Source organism: Astatotilapia calliptera, chromosome 19, assembly GCF_900246225.1.
Source record: "Astatotilapia calliptera chromosome 19, fAstCal1.2, whole genome shotgun sequence".
NCBI lineage: Eukaryota > Metazoa > Chordata > Actinopteri > Cichliformes > Cichlidae > Astatotilapia > Astatotilapia calliptera.
Window position 1 is genome coordinate 12,990,070 of NC_039320.1, and position 25,272 is coordinate 13,015,341.

The 25,272-nt window shown below is 38.6% G+C and overlaps 1 protein-coding gene across 9 annotated transcripts in view; it reads right to left on the minus strand.

The window, feature by feature from the left end:
• Window positions 1-25,272, minus strand: part of LOC113012449 (leucine-rich repeat and fibronectin type-III domain-containing protein 2) — a 137,516-nt gene that overhangs the window by 52,824 nt on the left and 59,420 nt on the right. For 6 of the 9 annotated variants that reach the window (XM_026152671.1, XM_026152663.1, XM_026152667.1 and 3 more), the window contains one exon: window positions 5,780-5,898. The exons of 1 other annotated variant lie outside the window; for it this stretch is intronic. The gene's annotated coding sequence lies outside the window, so the exon portion shown is untranslated. Of the gene's footprint in view, window positions 1-2,784; window positions 2,849-5,779; window positions 5,899-9,016; window positions 9,037-25,272 lie in introns of those variants that run through there. 2 more of the 9 variants (XM_026152668.1, XM_026152669.1) reach the window with 2 other exon arrangements.

The window sequence follows — 25,272 nt, forward strand, 5'->3', positions numbered from 1 at the left end:
TCCTTACCTGAACTCTTTATCTGTTTTCTCCCCCCGAAAGCTAAATTGAAACAAGCACGGATTAATTCAATGTCACGGTAGCTTTGTCCCTGGGATAATGGGGGACAATGAGCTCCGCGGTGACAGCAGTAAATGATGCCAATTTTCTCCCAGAAAGAGAAAATGATAGAACAAGAATGGAGAGGAAGAGTTTGGGGAGATAGCTTAAGACTCTAATCCAACTTTGTAAATCAGAATGCTTGGGGGCTTTGCTGAGTGTTTTTCCTGTAGAAGTGATTCATATCATCACATCATTGCAATGTAAGCAGTACAAATGCTGGCTGAGGGCTTGTGACAGGATGGTTTTTAGAAGACTGGGTAAATGTCACATTTTGGAGAAAAGAAAATTTGACATTTTTCTTAAGGGAATGAAAAGGTTCAGTTTTCTCCTACTGGTAGGAGTGAACACTATGCAGTATAATTCTCTATACTGTGAACTTCTGTTCCAAAACTGTTCATATGTTTGGCTACCTTTGGCCTTTGTTACTCACTGACAGAAGACCCTTATCTGTAGCTAGCACATCAAGGCTTCAATTGACTAGATAAAGGAATCCTTTGGACTTATTTGTGCAAAGCAAGCAGTATTTGATAGGATGTCAGTATTTGAAGCCTTGGTATGGAAACGCTTTAATGTATGACAGCTAATCTTTTTAGGCTAGTTCATTTAAATAGTGTATTTATGCTTGCTTTACTTTTATTACATTTCACAGAAAACCGAGTCAGCTGTATGTTTGTTCATTTTTCATTCTATAAAATGGAGGATAGTTCTTATCTATTATACAGTGGGTTTTTTTTTCCTTTTCATTTCTGGCTGCCCAGCACAACCTTTTAACATCTGAAGATATTAAATTTTTTTTTATATTGAAGTTACATTAAAGCTGTGTTTATTTTCATTCATTACATGAAGGAACCTTTAAAAAAAAAACAAAAAACAAGCGCGTCCATGCTCACAGGTGTACACACGGGTGATCACACACACAAACTACACCCTTTTTGGCTCCTACCTCAAAGCACACTGTGTTCTGTTGATCTTATGTGCTGCACAATAATGTTTAATATTTAGTATTTACTGTCATATTCCCATATATCATTGTGATGTTGTTTATTCTATTACTTTTGTTCTCTTCTGCTTGTTTTCTTTTTTCTTTCTCAGCAGGTGATCCAGGTGATTGATATATGCATTTTTTTTTTCTGCTCATTCTGTTGGTTTTTGTCTTTTGCCCTTCTCCCCCGTCCCTCTTCTCAGCTGTTTATCTTTCCCTCTTTCTTTCTCCCCTTCTTTCCCCCAGTCAAGTCTGTCCCGCATTCAGTAAGTGAAAATAAAATAAACAATAAAAGGTGAATCAAATGGACCATTACGGCAAGGCTGGGATGATCAATTTGGTAAAGTAAATCCGTTGGGCATCTTTCTTTGCCTTTAGACAACAATTCTGATGGCAAAAGAGCCAAACGGGACAGGCAAAAAAAAAAAAAAAAAAAGCTGTTTATTTCTGTTATTACTGCCAGTTACATTTCTGACTCTTGAAGCTCCTGTATAGTCTCATACCTTTTGACATATTGCTCAGCCTTTTCAACATCATAGGAAATAATCTCTAAGAAAGATATTGGGTGACTGACTTATCGGAAAATAGAGCTGCACACATATGCTCTGTGTTTTTAAGTTAGCAAGCACAATCTGCACATGGTCAATCCCTGACAGATGCCTGATAGCAGTTCAACATCCACACAGGGCTGACCCGGGAAGAGCTCCGCATGGACTCAGCAGGGGGATTTATATGATTTCTATCTCTGAGGTCTAAAAAGACATGATAACCTATTGATCTTAAACATCATGAGAAATGAAAAGAAGATTTACTGAAATGCTATGGATTATAAAAAAAAACCCTCACAAAATATACACTGAGCACCAGAGAGAGAGAATTATACCAACAATCGCTTCAATATAAGCAGTCATCCCATACTAGGTCAGGCCTGCCTTTGCTCTGAAAATAGCTTTCATTCCTTGGAGTCGTGGACTCTGATGTTTTGGAAACCTCCCTTTAAGATTATGTGATGCTAACTATTCATGCTTATTTAAAAAGTTCTTCACATTCATGCTGCCAAGCTAACATTTTACCACATTCAAATTCAGACCTGCCAACTGGTGAGGTCCCTGACATCCACTGAACTGAAACCTGTCTAAAATTACTTTTGATTTATGATATGTTTGATTATCATGGTGGATGTTGTGAATGAAAGAAGGGTCCGGCAAAGGCTAAGGTGCTTTCTGTGCACTCGTCACAATTGTGGTTATTTGGGTCATGGTATCCTTTCTACCCCACTTAATCTGGCCACTCTCCTCTGAACTTATTCATCAACAAGGAGCTGCAATCTGCAGACCAGCTGTTTGCTATGGGATCCCCACCATTCTGATAAAACTAAAAAAGCCCCCAAAAACCATTTCACACCCACACACACACACACAACATTCCCCTTCCATCACATCATATATTGGTGATTGGATTAATACCTGAATATTCAGTCAAAAAGGTATTACTTTTTAAAGTGTTCAGTAAGCACACTTTAGCTGCATTAAACAAAACAGCAACAAAAGCATATCCCCATCCATTGGTCTATTTCTTGTCTTTCTTTTTGTCTCAGTAATATTTATTTTTTCACCATCATAACCTTCCTAATGGTTCTGCCTTCAAGAGTTGGCAAATTCTTCCCGCAAAACCGAATGGGGCAGCAGATTAAATATCTAACCTGTGTCCTCCTGTCATTTTCAGTTATGAGAAGAGAAATGGAACCCGGGACCTCGTTCATCTATCTGAAAAATACATCACACACATTTGAGACACAATGTGTTACAGCTACACCAGAAACAAAAGCACAAAAGCCACCTAGCAAATCTACCCTTTACATATGCAGAAGTAACCAGGTTACTCTGACAAATCAGGAGAAATTGAACAAACACTGTATGTTACTGCAGTAGGTTAGTGTTTACTGCCTCTCCCTCGTCAAGCTTGTTTTGAAACTGTGGTTTTCTTACTTTATGCAGGATATGTGCTGCTTCCTGATTCATTGAGCATGTGGTGGAGTGCCCTGTACTGCGAATACACTGTTTTCCTTTACAAACGTCTAAATATTGGAGTAAGAGATTTAGTACTACATGACCCCTGCACCCTAGCAGTGCAGCGTGGGGAAGCAAGTCACCTGATAATTTGTTTTGTGAGCTCCAGCTACTACAATATTCACTGCTCTTTGTGGATTTAGCCAACTGAGATCAACAAGATATAAGCAGATGGTACGTGAGCTATATGGCTGATTTCCAACCTGTAGCCACTAAAGCTAGTATAAAGGTACAAATTCAGTCAGTAAATCTAATCAACACCACAAACCTTAAAAATAAATCAGTGCAACCAGTCCAAGACCTACTATGGATGTGAATTGGTCAACACTTACTGCCCTGAAAACCAACCCCCCAGCACCAAAGGTTTCTTGTCACCTACAGTATAGTGTAAAGGTCTAGCAAATAGAATGCTTTTGTAGTGAAAAAAGGGGTAAATACCTTATTTGGAAAATTTGTTATTATTGTTATTTGTCCCCTTAATTCTCCAAATTATAAGACGCTATAGATTATTTTATGACAAACAGACAGCTAGTGTACAACCGTGCTGCCATGGTGGAAATACATCCATCCATAATGAGTGAGAAGAAATTCAAAGAGTCTCCAAACATCTTTGGCAATGAAAAAAAAAGAAACTAGGAGACATCATGTCAAACAGCCAAGAATTACAGCTGTCATTGATGAGCTAGCTGATGAGCTAAAAAAAAAAAAAAAAAAAAAAAAAAAAGTGAATGTTTACTGTCAAAGAAAATTATTCAAATTGCTTCAACAGCCAGAAAGAAGAATGTGTGAATCTGTGCTTGACAGAAAAGATGAACAAATATGGATTTCAGCAGATATGGTTTTACTTTTATGAGTTCAGTTAAATTCACTTTAATGATATAGGTCAAATTAACAACAACAATTCCCTCAAGGCACTTTATATTGTAAGCTAAAGACCTTACAATATTAGAAAGAAACCCAGACAATCACGCAATTCCCTTTTAACAAGAAGAAAACCATCGGTAAAAGCAGGCAAAGAGAGGGGCAGCAAGCTGCCCTAATTGGTTGAGTGAGGGAAAAGAGAAGAGAACAGAGAGACGGGGCAAAATACAGACCGTGGCATAGACAGACAGAGTTTAATAATTACTAATGATTAAATACAGTAGTGCTTAAACACACGAGGAGTGAAACTGGGAGCTGGTTCCATAGTAGAGGGGCTCTATCTCCCATTCTATGTTTAGATACCTTATTGATTGATTGATTGAATCTTCATTTTGAACATGTTGAAAAAGTACAACAAAATAGAATTAAAAGAGACAAATGAACAAAGCAAAACAAAAGGAAAACGAGCAACCACAACTCCAAATAACGTTCATGTTCAAAAAGGAGCAGGAAGAAGCATACCTTAGCAACCATAAGTAAGACTGCAGTCTAAGAGCAAAGTGGTCTGTTAAGATACTGTGAGGATAAGATGTTTTAAGATAAGATGTGGGGCCTGATTCTTTAGGACCTTGTACGTGAGGAAAGATTTAAATTGGAATCTCAATTAAACATGGAGACAATGAAGTGAAGCTAATATGGGAGAAATATACTTGCTCTTTCTAGTCCCTGCAGTGTTCTGGATCAACTGAAGGCTTTTCGAGGAGCTTATAACACAGCTTAATAATAATGAATTACAATAGTCCAACCTAGAATTAATAAATACATGAACTAGTTTGCAATGGAAGCTTTGCATGTAATCATTAGCTAATATTCATGTCTGGCTCTCTTCCACAGTATGCCTTTTGTCCTGGGATCGTGTGATTGTTGGCATTTTCTCTGTATTATTCTAGGGTCTTTACCTTACAATATAAAGCAGCTTGAGGTGGTTGTTATTATGACTTGGTGTGATATAAATACAATTGAATTGACAGGTCATTGAAGGTCATCATGTGGTATTTAGTGCCAATTTAGCCTCTACATAAATTCCATCCTTAGAGAACCACAAGCAAGTCTGGTGCTTTAAGCCTGTATTTGTGCATGGACACATATACAATGTAACTGTGAAACTGTTAGGAGTTGCTCACATAGTCATTTCTGTAACATGAGCTAAAGGGGTCTTGATATTATTATTGCTTTGGCACATTGGAGTGTCAAAGTGTTTAACATGACAAAATGATGCACAAAATGAAAGGGTTTTTTTTTGTTTCTTTCTTTTCCAGTTGAACTTTTACAACTCCATTTTTTGTTGAAATTAAAACACTGAAGCACCCCAGAAACTCTATCATCAATTTGCACCTCCTGGGAAAATCAAAGCTCAGTTAACATTCTGTTTTTAAGTATTTTCAAAGAAATGGTGGAAAATATGAATAACTGAAGAAATTCTGCCTATACAAAAAAATAAAAAAATAAACATGTTGGAAGAGGCTACGAGGGAGATTAATAGAAACTGAATGCAAAGCAAAAGTGAACCTCAAAGAAGGATTAATTTGATGCAGAGCTCTGAGAGTTGGCAGGGTTCAAAAGTAAATTTTTGTTGGCAACGTGTGGTTGTGGTGGGGAAATATTCTCTTCCTACTTTAAGTACAGAACTTAAGTAAACTAACAAGTTAGACTCTACCACTATAGCTTGAATGACTATACTTTCTTGTGTATTATATTTGTACTCACAGTAAAAGCATCTGTTGTGTGGTCAGGTCAGGTATCCAAACTCATATTGATTCATCTTTATTCATACAACCACTCTTCTATGTGGTTCTCAATCACATCTGTTGAGTCTGTTAGGTGACCTAAAACAGAAGGTGCACAACAAAAACCCCACTGTTAGAAATAGGAAGTTATGTTCATCTGGTCATACTAAAAACAACAACAGTAAAATAATAAAAATGCTGAATTAAGCAACAGTTTTGGTATCTGGTGCCAAAAGCACACGGTTATATTGAAAGTGCACTTTAGAGTGTAGGAGGGGCAGAAAAAAAGAAAAAAAAAAAAACACCTTTTGCTTTCCGATTTGATGATTACATCACTCAAAGTGGATTTTTTTCAGTCTTCACAGTTAAGGGGAAACATATAAAGATGTATCTAAAAAGGTCAAACAGAGGCTGACTCAGGTCCAAGATGTTTCGGAAGAGGCCTCCCTGACCAAATCTCTTAGCTTCATAAAGAGAGGAAATGTGAATGGTGGAATAATACAGCTCTTAATAAATCTCCTCATTAAAATTCTGTGACCATGTCATAGCACATGTCCTCCCAGAGCCCACTGCAGCTTCTCATCCTAATGAGAGCAGATAAAAGCACCGAAAGTGAGGGAGAGAAAGGTAGACACAAGCTGGTTTCAGAGTGTTTATTTAGGCAAAAACTGTGTGTTCTGGCTTCAGGCTGCATCAGGTGAGGTGCACAAACAAAAAGCAATTTTGAAGTCCCATTACAATTTCTACTGTTCTTGTAGAATAATGCGTCTCTGCAAAAACAAGGCTCCTCTAAAGATCTGCATCTCTCAAGCACCCGTCTTTGCCAAATCTCACTGGATGAACCAGAAGGAGCCGCAATCTTATGGCAGCGGACAAGACACACCAAATTAAATAGTGTCACTTCGATACTGGATAATAAGCACTGTGTCGCAGTAGTCGAGCATAACAAAAAAGCAGATGGCTTGATCTCTGAAAATAGCCATTCTTTACAGTATCTCCATTAAAAGCTGCCAGTAGCTCCAGAGATGTGAAGCTTCTTTAAATGGTTTGCTCACATAAAATTATGGAAAACAAATATATTCTCAACTCAGTGTAGCCATGTTGATACTTTTTAGTCTGTTCACATTTTTTTTTTATGTTTCTCCAAATGAACAGAAGTCAAAGTATTTTTATTAGAAACCAGAAATGGATACCCTAGACAATCTGCAGAGTACACAGTCTGCAGTTTTCTGATCATTCTTAGCAGGAGAAAGTACTTCTAATGACTTTGTCAGTGTCACTCAAGCTAATGGCTCATTGTGCTGCAATGTAAAACTATTACACATGTACCAATAGTAAATTAATTGTTTTGGCTTAATTCAAATGAATAAAGATACTTTAATATATCTACAAACACTGTCAATATGGGAAAAGAGGAAATAAAGTTGGATTTCAAGATCTAAGACGTCACCTGCTGCTCAGAATGGGGACACTGAAGTGGGGTCCTCATCCTTGGCACAGATAAACAGAGCGCAACTGATTACATTTCTTCACCTCTATGTCATGGTCCATCTAGACTGTGGACACTGTTTCTGACACATTTTCGCATCAAGTTTTTCAAATGATCACTTTTTCAGTGCTGTAGGGATGATACATGTCCCCACTCACTCTAACGGTGAGCCAATTTCTGCCTCCATCCCAAATAATCTGGGTCTCTATAAATTCAGATCATCTGTGTTCCATTCAGTCATAAACTATGATCTATTTAATGATAACTCATGTTAAGCCAATATGCTTTTTAAGAAAACTCATTGATAGGCATTGCAATTTTGGAATCTTTCTCCATGCACAGTGTCTGAATGTTGACTTAAGAATACTGAAACTCTTTCAGAAAATGTTGGGGTTTCTTTCCAGATTGTAGACACAGACTGAGAGTAATCAGGTGAGATTTGTATTTCCAAACATCACCAAACCTGTACACAAACCCATCAATATGTTCTCCATAATGTTTGGTGCATAGCTGCATGGATTTTCTCAGCACATCTGTCATTGTAGATTTGACACCACTGTTATGAGTGAGTGGTGCAAAAGCTCATTTTAAATGCGATTTGTGCATCTCAAGTGTCCACAGTGAGACACATCTGAACAAATCCAATTGTAATCACATTTCAAACCACCTAACCACCAAACGTGGTTTGGATCAAATGTGCAAAATGTGATTTCATGTTGCTTTTTAGTGTATAGGCCTTTCTAAAATCAATCTGGATACAATCTTGATTTGTCCAAAGTAAGAAAGGCCTAAGTAATCATTTCCACCTTTATGCAATCATTGTTTATTCCAGTGACTGGAATCTGCCTCACAGTGGAAATGTTTGCTGAATTCAATACAACTAAGAACACAAGAACACACACAACAATAATTGCTGTAACGTGTATCTTGTAGCAATTAAGAAGTTTATACACTTAAGCACAGGTAAACGTCAATTTCTCACTGTTTTCCTACTAGCTGGAAATTAATGTTTGAGACAATATTTGCCATGCAAAACATAAATTAACCTTTCAAGTTAACTAATCAACGACCACGACCGCATTGTTCATTAGGAAACAACAAATTCATGGGAATGTTAAGCTGCAATTCCTAATAAAAACTACAATCAGTGAAAAAAAGAGAAAACAAACTTTTCCTTTAGAGGCAAAGTGTTATGTTGTTGTGTCAAGTGAGTTCTGCCTCTGTCACGGTGACAGGCAGCAGCATATCCTCCCAAAATCCCATTGACAAGCTCTTTCTGCAATGAGAGATGTTACTAAGCCACAGAGATTTCCTGACTCCCTTGGTTGAAGCGGTTAGGTGTTGCCAAGTACACCTCTGCTTTCATTCTGGCAAAACAATATACTTAATGAGATTCCAGAGCCTGCAAGCAGTGTTCTCCATCTCTGCGTAAACCCACCTACGGCAGCCCAAGTGCCCACACTGGCTCGTGGTGGGCTTAACATTGTTCAAGTGCAAACAGGCATGGAGTTGTAAAAGTTCAACTGGAATTCAGACAGTTACAATTTCATGCTGTATAATTGAGGCGCTGCTGTTGGCATACATGTGGCGTAGGTCATCAACAGCTGTCACTCTGGATTATGGTTGATGTAAGAGAGTGAAACATGGCACACTGAAAAAATAATATTCTTTTCCTTACTTTTCCTTTTTATTTCTCAGCACCTAAAAATTGCTAGAGTGGTACAATACCTCTGCTGTGGTGGTCCCTTCCTTCATACACTCAACAAAAATATAAACGCAACACCTTTGTTACTGCTCCCATTCCCCATGGGATGGACGTAGAGACCTAAAATTCATTCCAGATACACAATATAACCATCCCTCCCAAACAGTGGTCACAAATCAGTCCAAATGTGTGGTAGTGGGCACATCTGCTATATTGAGATAATCCATCCCACCTCACAGGTGTGCCACATCAGGATGCTGATCTGACATCATGAGTAGTGCACAGGTGTACCTCAGACTGCCCACAACAAAAGGCCACCCTGGAATGTGCAGTTTTTTGCGCTATTGGGGGTCTGGGGACCCAGAACTGGTCAGTATCTGGTGTGACCACCATTTGCCTCATGCAGTGCAACACACCGTCGCATGGAGTCTATCAGATTGTCAATTGTGGCCTGTGGAATGTTGGTCCACTCCACTTCAATGGCTGTGCGAGGTTGTTGGATATTCGTGGGAACTGGTACACGCTGTCGTATACGCCGGTCAAGCACATCCCGAACATGCTCAATGGGTGACATGTCCGGTGAGTATTCTGGCCATGCAAGAACTGGGACATTCTCAGCTGCCATCTGCCCTGAACAATGTGAACCATGATTCATCCGTGAAGCGCACACCTCTCCAACGTGCCAGACGCCATCGAATGTGAGCATTTGCCCACACAAGTCTGTTACGGCGACGAGCTGGAGTCAGGTCAAGACCCCGATGAGGACGACGGGCATGCAGTTGAGCGTCCCTGAGACGGTTTCTGACAGTTTGTGCAGAAATTGTTTGGTTGTGCAAACCAATTGTTCCAGCAGCTGTCTGGGTGGCTGGTCTCAGACGATCTTGGAGGTGAACCTGCTGGATGTGGAGGTCCTGGGCTGGTGTGGTTACACGAGGTCTGCGGTTGTGAGGCCGGTTGGATGTGCTGCCATATTCTCTGAAACGCCTGTGGAGACGGTTTATGGTTGAGAAATGAACATTCAATGCATGGGCGACAGATCTGGTTTACATTCCTGCTGTCAGCATGCCAATTGCACGCTCCCTCATTGCTTGTGGCATCTGTGGCATTTTGCTGTGAGACAAAACTGCACATTCCAGGGTGGCCTTTTGTTGTGGGCAGTCTGAGGTACACCTGTGCACTACTCGTGATGTCAGATCAGCATCCTGATGTGGCACACCTGTGAGGTGGGATGGATTATCTCAATATAGCAGATGTGCCCACTACCACACATTTGGACTGATTTGTGACCACTGTTTGGGAGGGATGGTTATATTGTGTATCTGGAATGAATTTTAGGTCTCTACGACCATCCCATGGGGAATGGGAGCAGTAACAAAGGTGTTGCGTTTATATTTTTGTTGAGTGTATAAAACAAGCTGCATGCAAGCAAATAAATATCAGATGCATTAGGAAAGGCAAGAGCTCATCCTGAGAACATCTGATTCAAAATTACTTTCATCAGTCATTATGCATGGTCATTTATGCCAAATGATCAAAATGGATGGATAATACTTTAATAAGAAATGAGAAATACTAAATAATATTCAAGAAATTACTTGAATAAAGAGTTTTCACTGTCAACCACAGATGTGCATCCACATCACAAATCTGTTGTACAAGCCAACATTTGAGGAGAGAGGAAGTCCTGGAAGTTTCTATTGACCTTGTTTTGTCTTTTACAAAACAAGGTCAAGCATATGCACATCTACGTGCATTCTCCTTATTCCTGATGTATTGATCTTTCAAATCACACCCAATCTCTTGCAAAGAGGCTTGTCATCAAAGCGTTGCAGATAAGCTGAGTATTCCATGACTTTACCTCTTTGAAAGAATTTGCACATGACACCTGAGCTGCAAATGAGGTCTCTCATAGATGTGAAGTCAAAAAGAATGCCACACACGTCCCTCTGCCCTGCTGTTGGCATCGTTTTGATCCAAGCGCTGGGAGAAGGGCAGGGGTGGATGGCGGGGTTGTACCTATGAATGCTAATAAATTGTGTCTTCAAAGACGTAACACTCCTCTAAAGTCACCTTAAACTCTTATACGAACAATATGTCTAGACTCAAAAGTAGGCCTGAAGATTATTTTCCATAACAGAAAGTCATTTTTACTTTACGGCACACAGTCCTGAAAAAAACAACAACAAACAAATCCTTCCATTCAACTAAATCATGAAAACATGAGAGATGTATGGTAGAGTTGAGAATGAGTGAACCTTTAGAAAAAGTTACCAAACAAACATTTTGCAATGCTTTGCTACCTCTCAACTTCATACATTCATATCCCAGCATGCAAGCTAGCACATTGTCTCACCCATTTAAATAGCTATTTTGTCATTGCCAGCACCCCAACTGTGCCATACATTATTAATATATGCATCACTTGCCTCACTTCTTTCATACTGTATGGGCATGCGTTCAGTCTTACATTACATTTAAATAAGCTCTCTGAACCACCTCTTCATTGAACCTACTGTGGTTTTACAACACTGTAGGCTCAGTGCAGGGGAGGTTAGCTTGACCTGCTGTTGGTGCTATCTTTAGCTTTCCAGCACACAAATTGTTGTTTGCCACAGAGGGCCTTTTGGTTCATAATTCAGGTATTTGAGCAAAATCAGCTTGAAAGGAATTAATGCTACCTTGGCTCCAACCAGCAACCATTTATTCATTATATACATGCTTAACTGTTGAAACCAGTCTTGCTGCTTGACCTCTCAGGAGAATACCGAGTGAGGATATGTGGAGAGTTGTGTTGTGAAGCAGCTTGTGTGGGGGATGGAGAGTGGTCACAACAAATTAGTGAAGAAAAAGTATAAAATTAACTAGAAGCCTATGTGGAGAGCACATCTTCTGCAAAGGCCAATAGCCTATTTTGGAATTTTTGAAGACAGTGATCCAAAGCTGCACCCGATTTTATAGAGGCTCATTTTTGCCCATAACCCACCACGCTAGCAGATCTCAGGGAATGCAGCTTTGTACTTTTTTTTTTTTCCCTCTCAATTCCTCCCCCTTGGCAGAGGAATAATCAAACATGGATTTTCAAATAACAGCAGGATGGAGTAACTTTAATGTAAAGTAGGCCTGTCTGCTCTGATCTCATAATACCAATATTTTTACCCAAGCTTTACAAATGTAACTACTATATCCTATCCCTATATGTTTATTATATGTTAATACCATATACTGCACATAATATGTGCAGCAAATACATTAAGCCTGTTGAACAGAACTCTATGACAGTGATGGTGATCTTGCAGCTCACTTGGTTTGTTGCATAGTAATCACATTCCTCATTTATGGTCTCAGTTACAAGCTTAATGTTGAATGCAACATTAAAAAGCATATGGTTCAATTAGAATCCAACACATGAAAGCTAATTCAGAGCATTAGGTGCATTCAGTTTTTAACTTGTGATATCTTGTTTTGTTTTTTTAAGAAAGACTCAAACACAAAAGGCTTTAAATTCCATTTCTTTTACACAGTCTGTGTACATGGTGTGAAATGGTGGGAAGGAAAGTGTAATACAGTGCATTGCACACAGTTTAACATCCCAACAGGCTGATGCAGAAATGAGATTGTGGTCTCATTTGCATGGAAGAGCTATGATAAAGCTGCATATAGTAATCGCCTGTGTAAACTGGCCCTCCAGTGCTGTACACAAGATGTATGCAAAAAGCAATGACATGTTTTAAAATCCAAAATTCTTTCTTGTTGTAAAATGTGTTTAGGAAGAGTATTGAGAGGAGGCTTTTATAAAGACGCTGCACCTCCAGCTCCTGTTTTCATTTTTGCTGTCAGGTTAAAATGCACTTGCGTCTATTAAACTCAGTGTACTGTAAATGTTAAAATGTATTAGACCCAAAATGAACTCCCAAAACAAGCTCATTTCATCTCCTGTCCTGTGCATTATCTACCCTGTTTACACTAACTGCTATTCATTTGCATACAAAAACACCAACTGACTCATTCATTTTAAACATTTCCTTCACACCAAGTTCTCAGTAAAAGAACACGGGTCCGAGCTGATGGACACATTATGCATGTAGGCACTGCAGCAGTGAAACTGCTCTCCTTTGCCAGAGGGTCATTCCTTGACGACAAAGGCTGGCATTTTCAAAGGTCAGCCCATACAGTATGAATACATGGGATCTCTCTTTCTAACCTCTGCTCGTGGCATGCAGTCTCTTTTGTTTCTTTTTCTTTTTGGCAAACAACCACTCGGTGAAAACGGCACTATGGTGTTGTTTTGACTCTTGCATTTTACGGTTTACAGAACATGCCTAAGGTATTGAAATGTACTCAGTGAATTATATGTCTGATAGCTTGTACCCTAAAAGCATCACTTGACAACCGCTTTTAAAACAGAGCTTGTTTAAAATAAACTAGGCTGTTTGAATGCCTTTCACACAGATGACAAATGCATACATTTGTCATCGAGACAGATTTTTAATTAACGTCAAGGCATTTTTATTAACAGCAAAAGCTTATTAACTGAAAGGCCATTTGTTGTCCATTAATAAAAACAGGGAATAATTAAGGTTAAGTCCTGTCAAATTTATGGATTAAATTTGAGTTGAGTAATGGGTTAGTTAAGTGCAAGTAGTTTTGTAGTCACGGCACTAACTTGTAGTTTCCAAAGCCCCAGGGTACTTTCATTGTGACGGCCATACACTACATTTATCTTCTTGTCAGAGTTAATCACAGACAGTCTAGTGAAAAAACCAAAAATGTCTCATTTAACACTTCATCGGCAGAAAACACTTTCCCTATTCGGATATCTTTTGTATTTGAGTGCCATTTCTGGTTTTGTGCTTATCAGTGTGTGTGTTTGTTAATCATGACTGAAAATATAGTAAGCATAATTTAAATCTTACTTTTGATTACCTTCAAGGCATAAGGTTTAATGCTTTAAAGTAGATGTATGACAGTTGCTTCACAACTACAAGGTTTGGAGGTGTGAATGTTATAGAACGTTATGCCCTCTGACCTGGGTGGGTTTTCTCTGGGAGCTCTAATTTCCTCCCATATTAGGTTAAATGTTGGCTAGAAGAGTGAGGTGGTGAGTCATGGAAAGCATCAGACATGCAAACACATACAAGTCAGTACTTATAACCTTTCTAACATGTTTTTTTTTTAACATAAACAGCTTAGGTAAGTAAGTAAGATGCTTGTCTCCCAATTTAACTTTTTTCAGTATTCTGTTCGGGACCATTCTCTAAAGAACCCAGCAAAAACCATATTTGAACTGTATAAGCTTGTGTGTTTTGCTTACACTGTACAGAATGATGTGCATTAAAGAAAAGTTTCTCCATATGAATCAAGTGACAGTAACTGAAACAAAGATTTGGAAGCCTCCTCTCTAGGATGTCTTTTACAATTGTGACTTAGACACAAACTGTTACAAAAATTGATCTATGAAATATCTTTAAACAAGTTTTTAAAAGGAAAATCATCCATTCATTTTGCATCATTTCAGTGAGGATCAATACTTTTACAAAAAAATTAATCCATTACCTGATTAGAAATGCTTCACACGTATCAAATACAAATTAATATTCAAAGCAGAATATTTTTTAAGCATTTGCAAATATGCTTGGTTGAGGATCTTTAAGTACAATAATTCTGAAACTGCTTTATAATTTCAAAAACATTTGAAATGCGGTGTGTAAAGTCAAATTTTCCAGTGCTATTAATTCTGATAGTTATATTATGATTAAATTTAATAAATGGTTGCTTGGATCAAATCATCAAGTCATTAGGCCATTTCTTTGCTTTCACAATTCCCTCAGCTGTTGTAGCTTCACCTACATTTGTATCATAAAGGTTTGTAGCCACACTGGAGCTGGTCAGTGTGCCTGCATTATGCTAATAAGCAACCTCTGTATGTCACATTCTTGCACTATTGTAGGCGTTAAATGTGTGTCAAACACTCAAGCGCTAAATCCTTTATGACTTAGGAATGTCTAACAGCTATTTACAGATACATAGGTGTGTGTGTGTGTGTGTGTGTGTGTGTGTGTGTGTGTGTGTGTGTGTGTGTGTGTGTTAAAACAGATAATGGAGACCAGACTGATGGTTCATTTGTCTTTGCTGCTCTATCACTGAAACACATTCAGAGACTTTTGATTTGAGCAGTTGTGTATAGAAAAGCAGTCCAGGTACATAAGGCTTTTGGTTATGATGGCTGCACCTTTGATTGCTGTACCAGTGCTTATAACACCATCCCGAATAGTCTGGAGCTGTCAGGAGAGGACCATCACCTGTCACAGTGGATACTGGACTACCTCACTGGCCACCCACAGTATGTGAGAACACAGGGCTACATCTCTGACAGGCTGGTCTGCGGTACCAGGGCCCCGCAGAGAACTGTGCTGGCACCGTTCCTGTTCATCCTGTACACTGCAGACTTTTCTATCAACTCCCCAGGCTGCCATCTACAAAAGTTCTCTGATGACTCTGCCATAGTTGGCCTTATTACAGGTGAGAATGACTCAGAGTACACACAGTGGATTCGGGACTTTGTGGACTGGTGTCAGTGGAACCATCTCCTGATCAACTCAGAGAAAACCAAGGAGCCGGTGATGGATTTCCACAGGCGTGGATCCACCACACCGACACCAGTGGAAATCCAGAGAACTGGCATTGAGATATTGGACTCTTATAAGTACCTGGGTGTTCACCTGAACAAAAAACTGGACTGGAGTCACAACACTGATGCTCTTTACAGGAAGGGTCAAAGCAGACTCTACCTGCTGAGGAAACTGAGATGTTTTTTGACTCTGTGGCGGATTCAGGCATCTTCTATAGCGTTGTCTATTTGAACAGCAGCTTATCTAAAGCTAAGAGGAAGCAGTTGGATAAGCTCATCAGGCCAGCTCTGTCCTAGGATGGCCCCTCGACCCAGTGCAGTGCAGGTGGTAGGAGACAGAAGAACTCTGGCAAAAACAACATCACTCTTGGACAATGTCTGAAGCTGTCTGAAGCTGTTGCAGAACTGGAGAGCTCCTTCAGTGACAGACAGCTGCATCGTGCACAAATGAGCGTTATTCCAGATCCTTCCTCCCATCAGCTGTTAGACTTTATAACCACCAGCGCTCCCAACAAACAGAAATAGTTGTTTACATCCCTGCTGTCATTGGCACAGTTTTTCCATTTTCTGTAAAAAGCCTGTTGTTTTGTTTAAGTACAAATATACAGCACATTGTGTACATTTAAAAAAAATTCTTATGTTGAAAATTGTCCTCACTTACTGTACAGTCACTATTTTATTTTTCTGTTCTTTACTTTTGTCTGAATCTGCACATCTACCTTTGACTTTGCTGCTGGAACACTTGAATTTCCCCAATAAGGGAGAATAAAGGATATTTCTATAAAGAATATTTGTGCAACACAAACATTTTTATTTTTTTCTCCTCATTTTTGCCCACCAGACAATATGTTTTGTGTTTTCAAGTTGTCTTATCAACATTTTTCATTGCATCCTTACAGGCTCAGGAGATTAAAGGAGGAAACGACAAATTTGTTTTATCTGTCAAAGTTTCTGGGGTATACAGCAGTGAAACTTGTACTAAACTCAGGAATTGACATTGCTGATGTTGATATGACATCAACATCACTTAATGATTTCACTTTTACCAATAATTACAATTTCTTTAAGCATTTCCGCAGTCTAGAGAAAATACGGAGGCCAGACTTTTCTGTTTGCTTGTTTATATTATGTGACAGTAAATTGTTTTTGTCACCAAAGCCATTAGACTAGAGTATTATGAACTTTTCAATTCCCAATACAATTTCATAAGACCACATATAGGACTGGGAATGTAACTGAGCACATTTACTCAGGAACTCAGATTTAATGTACTTGTACTTTAGGTGTTTCCAAATATTTTGAATTCAGTTATTGTACTTTGTCCTACATGTTATTTCTGTTAAAGTCTGAGTTATTTATTTTGCAGATTACTTGCAATATTATAGATCATGCTATTGAACAATGTGTACATAGTTAAAATCAATAGCATCTACAACATTAAAGAGATATCTACATCAAAAAATTAATTATGATCCAATAATGCCATGTATGTAATTCTGAAAATTCCACATAGTAAGTAAATTAAATGTAAGTACCATGAATATATTTTGATGAAACAGCCTGTGCAGTGATTGGGTTCTTCAGTAGTTTAAAAGTTCAGCAGAACTTTTAAAGTTTTTTTTTTCCAATTTGCAACGGAAGAGAGAAAAATTGTAATTAAAATTTTTAACTTTTAATTAATTAATTAATTATTTTTTGGGGGGAGTGATCTCCTTATTTCTTTGCAATGTCTCTTGGTGACATTTCATTAATGGAAGTTTCGAGCAGTTTAATCAAGGAGTCACTTCTTTAATACCTTCTTAAGCCCCATTTGGACAGGATTCGCAATGCAGCAAGCGATGGGGAAGAACATACTCGGCTCTTCTTTTATATATTGCTTTGTCCTAGATGGAATCTTGCAGGAATCAAGGTCAGATGCTTCTATAAATGTACTTGATGAAATCGAGTAAAATAAATAAATAAATAAATACTTCCTAGGGTCTTAGAATACTCAAGTCTAAACCTGAAATGCATATTAAAATGCTGTGTGATTGATACAGTATTCTAGTTTATTTCAAATAAATCTTAGAAGAAAGCTGCTGGAGAATCATCCTATTATCCTAGTGCTATCTGTACATAAAAAAAATACATCACAAAGAGAAACTCTACATTGTCTACACTGCTGTTTGTATAGTATGGTCAAAGAAATTACCAGTACCTATGTGTAGAAAACTCATTTGATGAGCTTCTGCAGAGTTTTCTTCTGATGGCTTTCTATTTTTTTTCCAATGGTCATTTTATATAAACTCTTTATGCTGGTGTTGCCAAGCTTCAGGCATTTTTTTAAGTTTAGCAAAATCATTCCACCTTATTCAGAAAAGTTACACTTCACACAGAGAAAAAAGAGGAGAAAGAATATGACTACTAAATGAGATCTAAATTAGTCTAGCAACTTGGGAATATTAAAATAATCCACCCTCTGCTAGAGGGATAAATCCACTCTGACTAAGCATTTGACATGCAGTATTTAAAGCCCTAATGATTAAATCAATCACATGGACATGGAGCCATATAAATAAACACATCTTTCTGTACCATAAAATCCTTTTAATACTCTTGGATTTACCCAGTGACCCCATGGAAAACAGTCTTCTATACGTTGTTTAATCCTATTTATATTATAAAACTGCTAAATTAATAATAAATAATTGAGAACGCTGAGAGGCGATAAAAAAAAAAAAGAATTGCATATGGGTTGGTTCCAAATTGTCCACCCCTTTCGTGTTTGGTCAAGCCTTCAGTGAGCTGATTTACAGGCAGAACTGAAAATTTCATTACATTAAACAAAGTTCACTGACATAAGAAGAGATGTTAATAGTAAAGTAGCCTGTAAATGACTGTACATACAAAGGTTGGGCTGTGTCGCATGTGATTAACTTATTGAAAACACCCATAAAGTATTCCATTAAAAATTCAGAATGCTGTCAGTCAGTGAAATATGACTGCATTGCCTTGCCTCCCTTTGATCAAACAGTGATGTTTGTTGATAACAAGCTGCCTTCTGTTTGCAGAGCGCTGTAAATCCAGCTGCTCATGGCAAAAAACAAGTTGCTGAAGCACAAAAATACCAGAAAACACCCCAGAGAGACATGAATGAATAAATAGGGCTGGCTCTATATTTAGCTTCAGCATCAGCATGGAGTCAGCTCTTCTGATGAGGCAAATGAAAAGTTGCTCCACATTTGCATGAGGTGGGGCTTTTGTTGTCTGGCAGTACAATATATGTGTCACCAGCTAATTAGAGGAAGAAAAACACATCCCTCTATCAATAGTTCCTTTGATCAGGAAAACATTAGAGGTTTTGTCAGTAGTCAGTCACACTAAAATAAAAAGATGTCTTTTTCTCCTTTTTTTCTATTAACTGAAACTAGAAATGTAATAGATTTGCACATTTTATGTGCAGATCTGTTCTGATTCTCTAAGTTTTAATAGACTTTAAAGAAGAAATGTCTTGCTTTGCATTAATTGGAAGCATTCATTGGATATCTTAATGACCCAGTGGCCCCTGAATGATGGTTTAACCTATGGTTGTTCCCTTTGTTCACTTCAAATGATACAATATGACAAGTTTGCCAGTATTACACCCACACTTGCCTTATACATGCTGAAGCTTCATGAAAACGCACTCATGTAGCACAAAAAGATCTAGTTGATATAAATAGAACACATGTTTTGGGTACTAAAAATCATTCCCTTCCCTACAGACTCATGCACCTGCTCTGAACTATGTCATTGCTGTGAAGGCTTGGGTTAAATATTTTGCTAAAAGGTGAATAACCCCTCTTGTCAGATATTCCCCATCATATTTCCAGCAGGGATAGACCTAATGACATGATGATCAGTATGTGTAATGTTTGCCTGTTACCCTTGTAGTAGAGGTCTGCATTCCCGCGGCTGTCCCGCGGGAGCCGCGGGACCCGACCAGATTTCTTGCGGCGCGGGAATAAATTTCCAAATAAAATGCGGTAGCGGTCGGTAACTCTGGTGTAATTTGAACAGGAGCGGGCGGTCTGAAAATATAGCGTGCCCGACATTTTTTCGGAACAGCATATCTGTGATTTCCTCATTCTAATTGAGCACTGGTACAGCCAGTGCTCACGCCTGTTACACGCACTGAGCGCATGGATCAGTACTTTTTGCACGTGCATTTTACTTGCACAGTCTGTGACTCTGTGCGCGCATCACCTGCATCAGAGCGCGCTTTACCAACATGGCAGAGCAAACTGAAGATGCAATTTGCTTGAAGGACGTTCAGCTGGGATTAGACAACGGTCAGTTTACTTTAAGGAAACCCACATCAGGCAAGTCTGATGTATGGGAGTCTTTTTCATGCGTCATAGACGCAAATGGAAAAAAATTACCCTTTGTACAATGCGATAAATGCCTCAAAGTTTTACCCTTTTGCAGTCACAAGACTGGAACCTCAGGTTTAAGGCGGCACTCATGTCCCATCACAAAGGGGCAAACAAAACTGGCATTTACTAAATCTTTGCTGGTGCCAGAGAAGTTTAAAAAAGAAACCAGAGACAAATGTGTTCAGTTTGTTTGCCAAGACATTCGACCGTATGATACCATCTCTGGAAAAGGCTTCACACAGCTGGCCCAACATTTGGTCGACACAGCAGCAAGAATAGGAAAATTCGATGTCTGTGAGATACTACCACACCCCACAACGGTGTCAAGAAATGTTGAAATGAGGGCTCAGAGTCTACGTAAACATGTTGTGGAGGAAATCACTGCAACAATATCGAAGTTTGGATGCGCTGTTACAGCAGACATATGGACAGAAACATATCGAAAAACGTCCTTTTTGTCTGCAACCATCCATTACGTTAATGAGCAATCTGAGCTACATTCAAGAGTGCTTTTTGCTGCCCCTTTTGACCCAAGCACCTCAAAGACAGGTGAAAACATTCGAAGGCACCTGCTGCAGAATCTCAGAGTGTTTGGCATTGATGCGAGAGACATGGGCAAAAAGATTATTTTTGTCACAGATCGTGGAGCCAACATGATCAGTGCCTTACGAGAATACACGAGGCTAAACTGCACAGCGCACATACTAAACGTGACTCTCTCCAGTGCGTTTGGTACTGCCATAATCGAAAAGTCTCCAGAGATCGCTAGCCTTCTGACTGATGTTAAAAAGTTGGTTACATATTTCAAACACTCAGGACAGCAGGGCAAGCTTAAAAAGTCACTGAAACAATCCATAGAGACACAATGGAACTCTAACTTTGACATGTTAAATTCTGTCTTGGAACGGTACGAAGACATTGCATCTGTGCTGACTGAGAGCAATAATTATGACAAGATCGGACGCATTAGCATCAGTACTCTTAAGTTACTAGTATCATTCCTAAAACCCTTCAAAGAGGCAACTGACGACTTGGAAACTGATAACACAGCTCCCAGTGCCTCACTTGTTCTTCCGTGGTCTGTGCGATTAATTGAGCACTGTACATCAGCCACAAAAGACCCTCTGCTCTCTGAAATTGCAACCGTCTGTGTAACACGGCTGAAAGAATTACTGTCAGCAGACAGCACTTCATCCCATTCTGTTCACATGCTTTATAAAATAGCAACCTTTCTGACACCAAATCTGCGAGGTCTGAGAATGTTAGATGAAAGAGGGCGACAGAATGTGATACAGGGAGTCAAGGAAATGATCGAAGATTTAAAGTTTGATCATGCACATGATGAGGATGTTGAACCAACACCTGCCAAAAGGCCTACTGTTCTTCATAAATTTTCAGATTGGGAGGAAGAGGAAGAATCATGTGGATCAAAATCACTAGATGTTCAGATTCAGGAGTACAGGACCATGAAACTTGAATTATCAAGTCAACAAAACATTTTGCAGTGGTGGAATTCCAACAGTTCCCAGTTCCCTGCCCTGAGCAACCTTGCAAGATTTGTCCTCTGCATCCCGGCAACGAGTGCACCTTCCGAGAGAGCATTCAGCCTTTGTGGTCGGATTTTGGAGGAGAGACGTTCAGTACTGAAACCCTCATCAGTCAGTGACATTCTTTTCCTGCATGGAAATTTAAAATAATTTGGATTTTTTAAGTAAGTTTCGTTCATTTGATTAATAGTTTATAATTTTGAGATGTCGTTTATTGTTGTATTTATATATGCATATTTTCTTTTGTAGGAGAGACCTTGAATTCGACATTGGGACATTTTTTCGTTAAACTGATAGTTTAAACAACCATTTAATTTCGCAGTGGCCAACTATTTTGTTCTTTTGTTTACAATTTTAAGTGACTTTTTTTTTTTTTCGCGACACTTTCCCTACTGTGTTGACAGAAAAATGTTACGTTTGTATTTTACATAAAAATAACAAGTAGGCCACAATGCTGTATTCGTTTTTATTTATTTTATTTTTGCAACACGTTTTCCATGTTAAAAGATAAATGTTGCATGTTGACAGATAAATGCATCTTGTTTAAGAAAAATAAATACAATCATTGCACAACCTGCAGTTTTATCTGTTATCTCTATTTTTTGGTGGTACCCCATTTAAATGTGAGATTTTGGAAACCAGATCTAAATTTAGCGGGAACGGTCGGGTCGGGTAGAAAATTATTCTAAGTGGGCAGTGGGTGAACAAAGACTGAATATACAGCGGGAGCGGTCGGGTGCGGTACAAAACCTTGCGGGAGCGGGCGGGAGTGGGACTAAAAAAACATTCCCGCGCAGACCTCTACCTTGTAGCTTTAGCCTAAAGAATTCATGCTTCCTCCTCAGCCCGTATAATGTTTTTCTTTGTATCCTTAAAAGCTCTTTAAATGCCACTCATCAAACTCCAGGCAGGCTGTCATATGCCCTGCTCTAGTGCTATCTTTAAAGCCACTCCACTAAAGGCCAGATTAATAGAACACTGATGACAAGGCCATGCTTCAAGGTTCTCTTATTTCTGCAATTGAGTTCTGAGGTTTTTTTCAAGAGTCTTCAGGCTTCTTAGTCAGTTTGCTCACCTTCTTATTTAGCTTTCAAACTTGAATTATTAAGGTTTCTGTCTTCACAAAATGATGAAAACTTTAAAAATGTTTTATTCTCTTGCTCTAACACTGGAACAATTACAACTTCATCATGACTTGGACATAATGTGGGTGTGTGCCATTCTAAACTAAGTCATGTGGAAGCTTAAGCCAATCACAGACTTCCTAATTGAAGTTCCAAACTGAAGGTAATTGAAACAAACACTACAAAGCTGAAGTGCCAGAGCAAAAATGTCAGTGTTTTTTGCGAAGGAAAAACTTTGGGTTTGCTTTATGTATAACACTGAAAAATAAAATGTGTCACTTATATATGATATATGAATATCAGGTTTATATTAATAGGAAATACTGGTGTAAATCGAAATGTACAATAAAGTATGCAATAAGTAAGTCTCGTGTTTTCTGAGTTTTGTTTGAATCCTTGCATCACATCCTTGCATATTATTCTCATTAGAGTAGTTAGTCATTTTGCTGAAAAATGTCCCCTTACAGCAATATTATTAATTTGTTCAGTGCACTGCTACTTTCTACATACCATTTAATCCGGTTTAACTCAATTTGGATTGAGACGTATGAGGAATCAACTTGCAAATGTTATATATGCAATCATATAGACATTGCAGTTTTTACAATGTGGGGATTGCACAACAATGGAGACTTTTGTAAAGCTCAAGAAACAGCTGTTTGTGTACCGATGGATTGATCTTTTGGGGGCACAATTGTGTTCTGTACATTGCAGAAAGGTTTTTGTATTTATGAATCCTCTCAAGACCATGAATTTGCACAGCTTGCCATGAACCAGCTCATTCTTTTGAGGAGTGATGTTCAAATGGGATCAATACAAATCACAATTTATGTCTACTGCTAGTATATACTAATGAGCCAAAACATTATGACATTTTCTAGCTAATATTTTGGTTCCAACAATGATATAGATACATTTAATGCACAAGCATACAGCCTGTGTGAGTCTGACTTGCCACATAATTTATCACCAAATAATGTTTTGTCCCTCTTCAGATCTTCAGGCTGACTGACAGTGTCCCACAAAATAAGAAGTTTTGACGTTGCTACCCACTTATCTGATATTTTGGTCTTCATTAAAGCTGCTCATTTCCTAGTCTCTCTGTAATAAATTACTGTCTATTATAAATGAAACCCAGGCGTACACCATGTTATAATTTTATCACTTTACTTAAAAGTGGTTGGAATACAGATTTTTTTTATATGTGGTTAGGTGTGTGATGTGGATATAGGAAAGTAGTATATCTAACTATCTTGCCTAAAACCAGTGTTTCCCAAATCCTAAGCATTGTTTCCTTATCCCCATCACACCACACTTTTAACCATCCTCTAGTACAACTTGGAGGTTTGCATGGTTGGATGGTTTCTACAGTCTTATCTGGACCCTAAACATATGTAATACTTAAAGGCACAAGTCCGAGTACTTAGTCTTGCACACCATTCAGGTCTTGAGAGTGTAGTGCACAGGGACAGCAGTTTGGCATGTACTGTCAAGAGCAGAAAATCAGGTCAAGTATGGGAGTTTCTAATACTGAATATTCTCAGCAGTGAGCGGATAGCATAAGCCCTAAGGGGGGAAACCTGTATCAGGCTACCCACCCTCCGAAATTGCTTATTTGATGGAAGCACTACAAATGTGTATAGCCTCCACTGAACTCATAAAAGTACTGACACAAATAATATGCAGTATCTATACAACGAACACATTTCTGGGTTTTGCTCTATTCTTCAACATCAATTTTTAGGTGATAATCAATCTTCAGGTGGTGATCCAACCTTATCTTTGTTTATTGGACTGCCCAATGCATTTCAGATTGACTTTTATAGGAAAGTTAACAGGAAGCCTTCTAAATGCATTACACAATGGCATGGTATTCATGTAAACTGCCGACAAGTCAATAAGCAATAAAGACAGTTGGGCCAGTTGGAGTTGAGGGACGATAGCAGATATAAGTTCCAGCATATGAGAAGTGTTTCACATATTAGATAGACATGAAGCTCTGAGTCATACCAGCTCTGAGAGAACAAACAGCTGTGGTTCTAATCATCACTGTCAACAGCACATCCAGGAACTGTTACTCAAAACTGAAGAGGCTGTGTAGGCTGCAGAATGTACTGTCTGTCTGTTTCTGTTTCTATTGTCGGCACAAATGTATGTTATAATGATAACTCATTTCATTTTGTTTTTTCTTGTGCCAAAGATGAAAAAACAGAAGAAAGGAATAAAAGACATTACCCATGCTGTTATACGAGAGCGTATTCAAATACAACTACTGTCAAACTAAGTCCCATTGTATGTGTTTGACAGTGACAATCACAGAAGGCTCTATTTAAAATCAAATCTGTATCTAAGAAGCCCTTGAGCTTTCAATGGGCTAAACGGCAGGTTAGGCAGACAGTGCACGTCGTAACACCATAGAAAGCTGAGAGTTTGGTTGTTTTTTTCACTTCTGGCTGACAGAAAATAGCCCAGATCCCCTTCCATTCTCAATCAATACTTTTTAATCAAGGCAGACACTTTTTCAGGTCACTGACAAGTTTTTGATGAAGAGACGTGTCTTTTGCAGGTTTTATCAGGGCCAAGGCT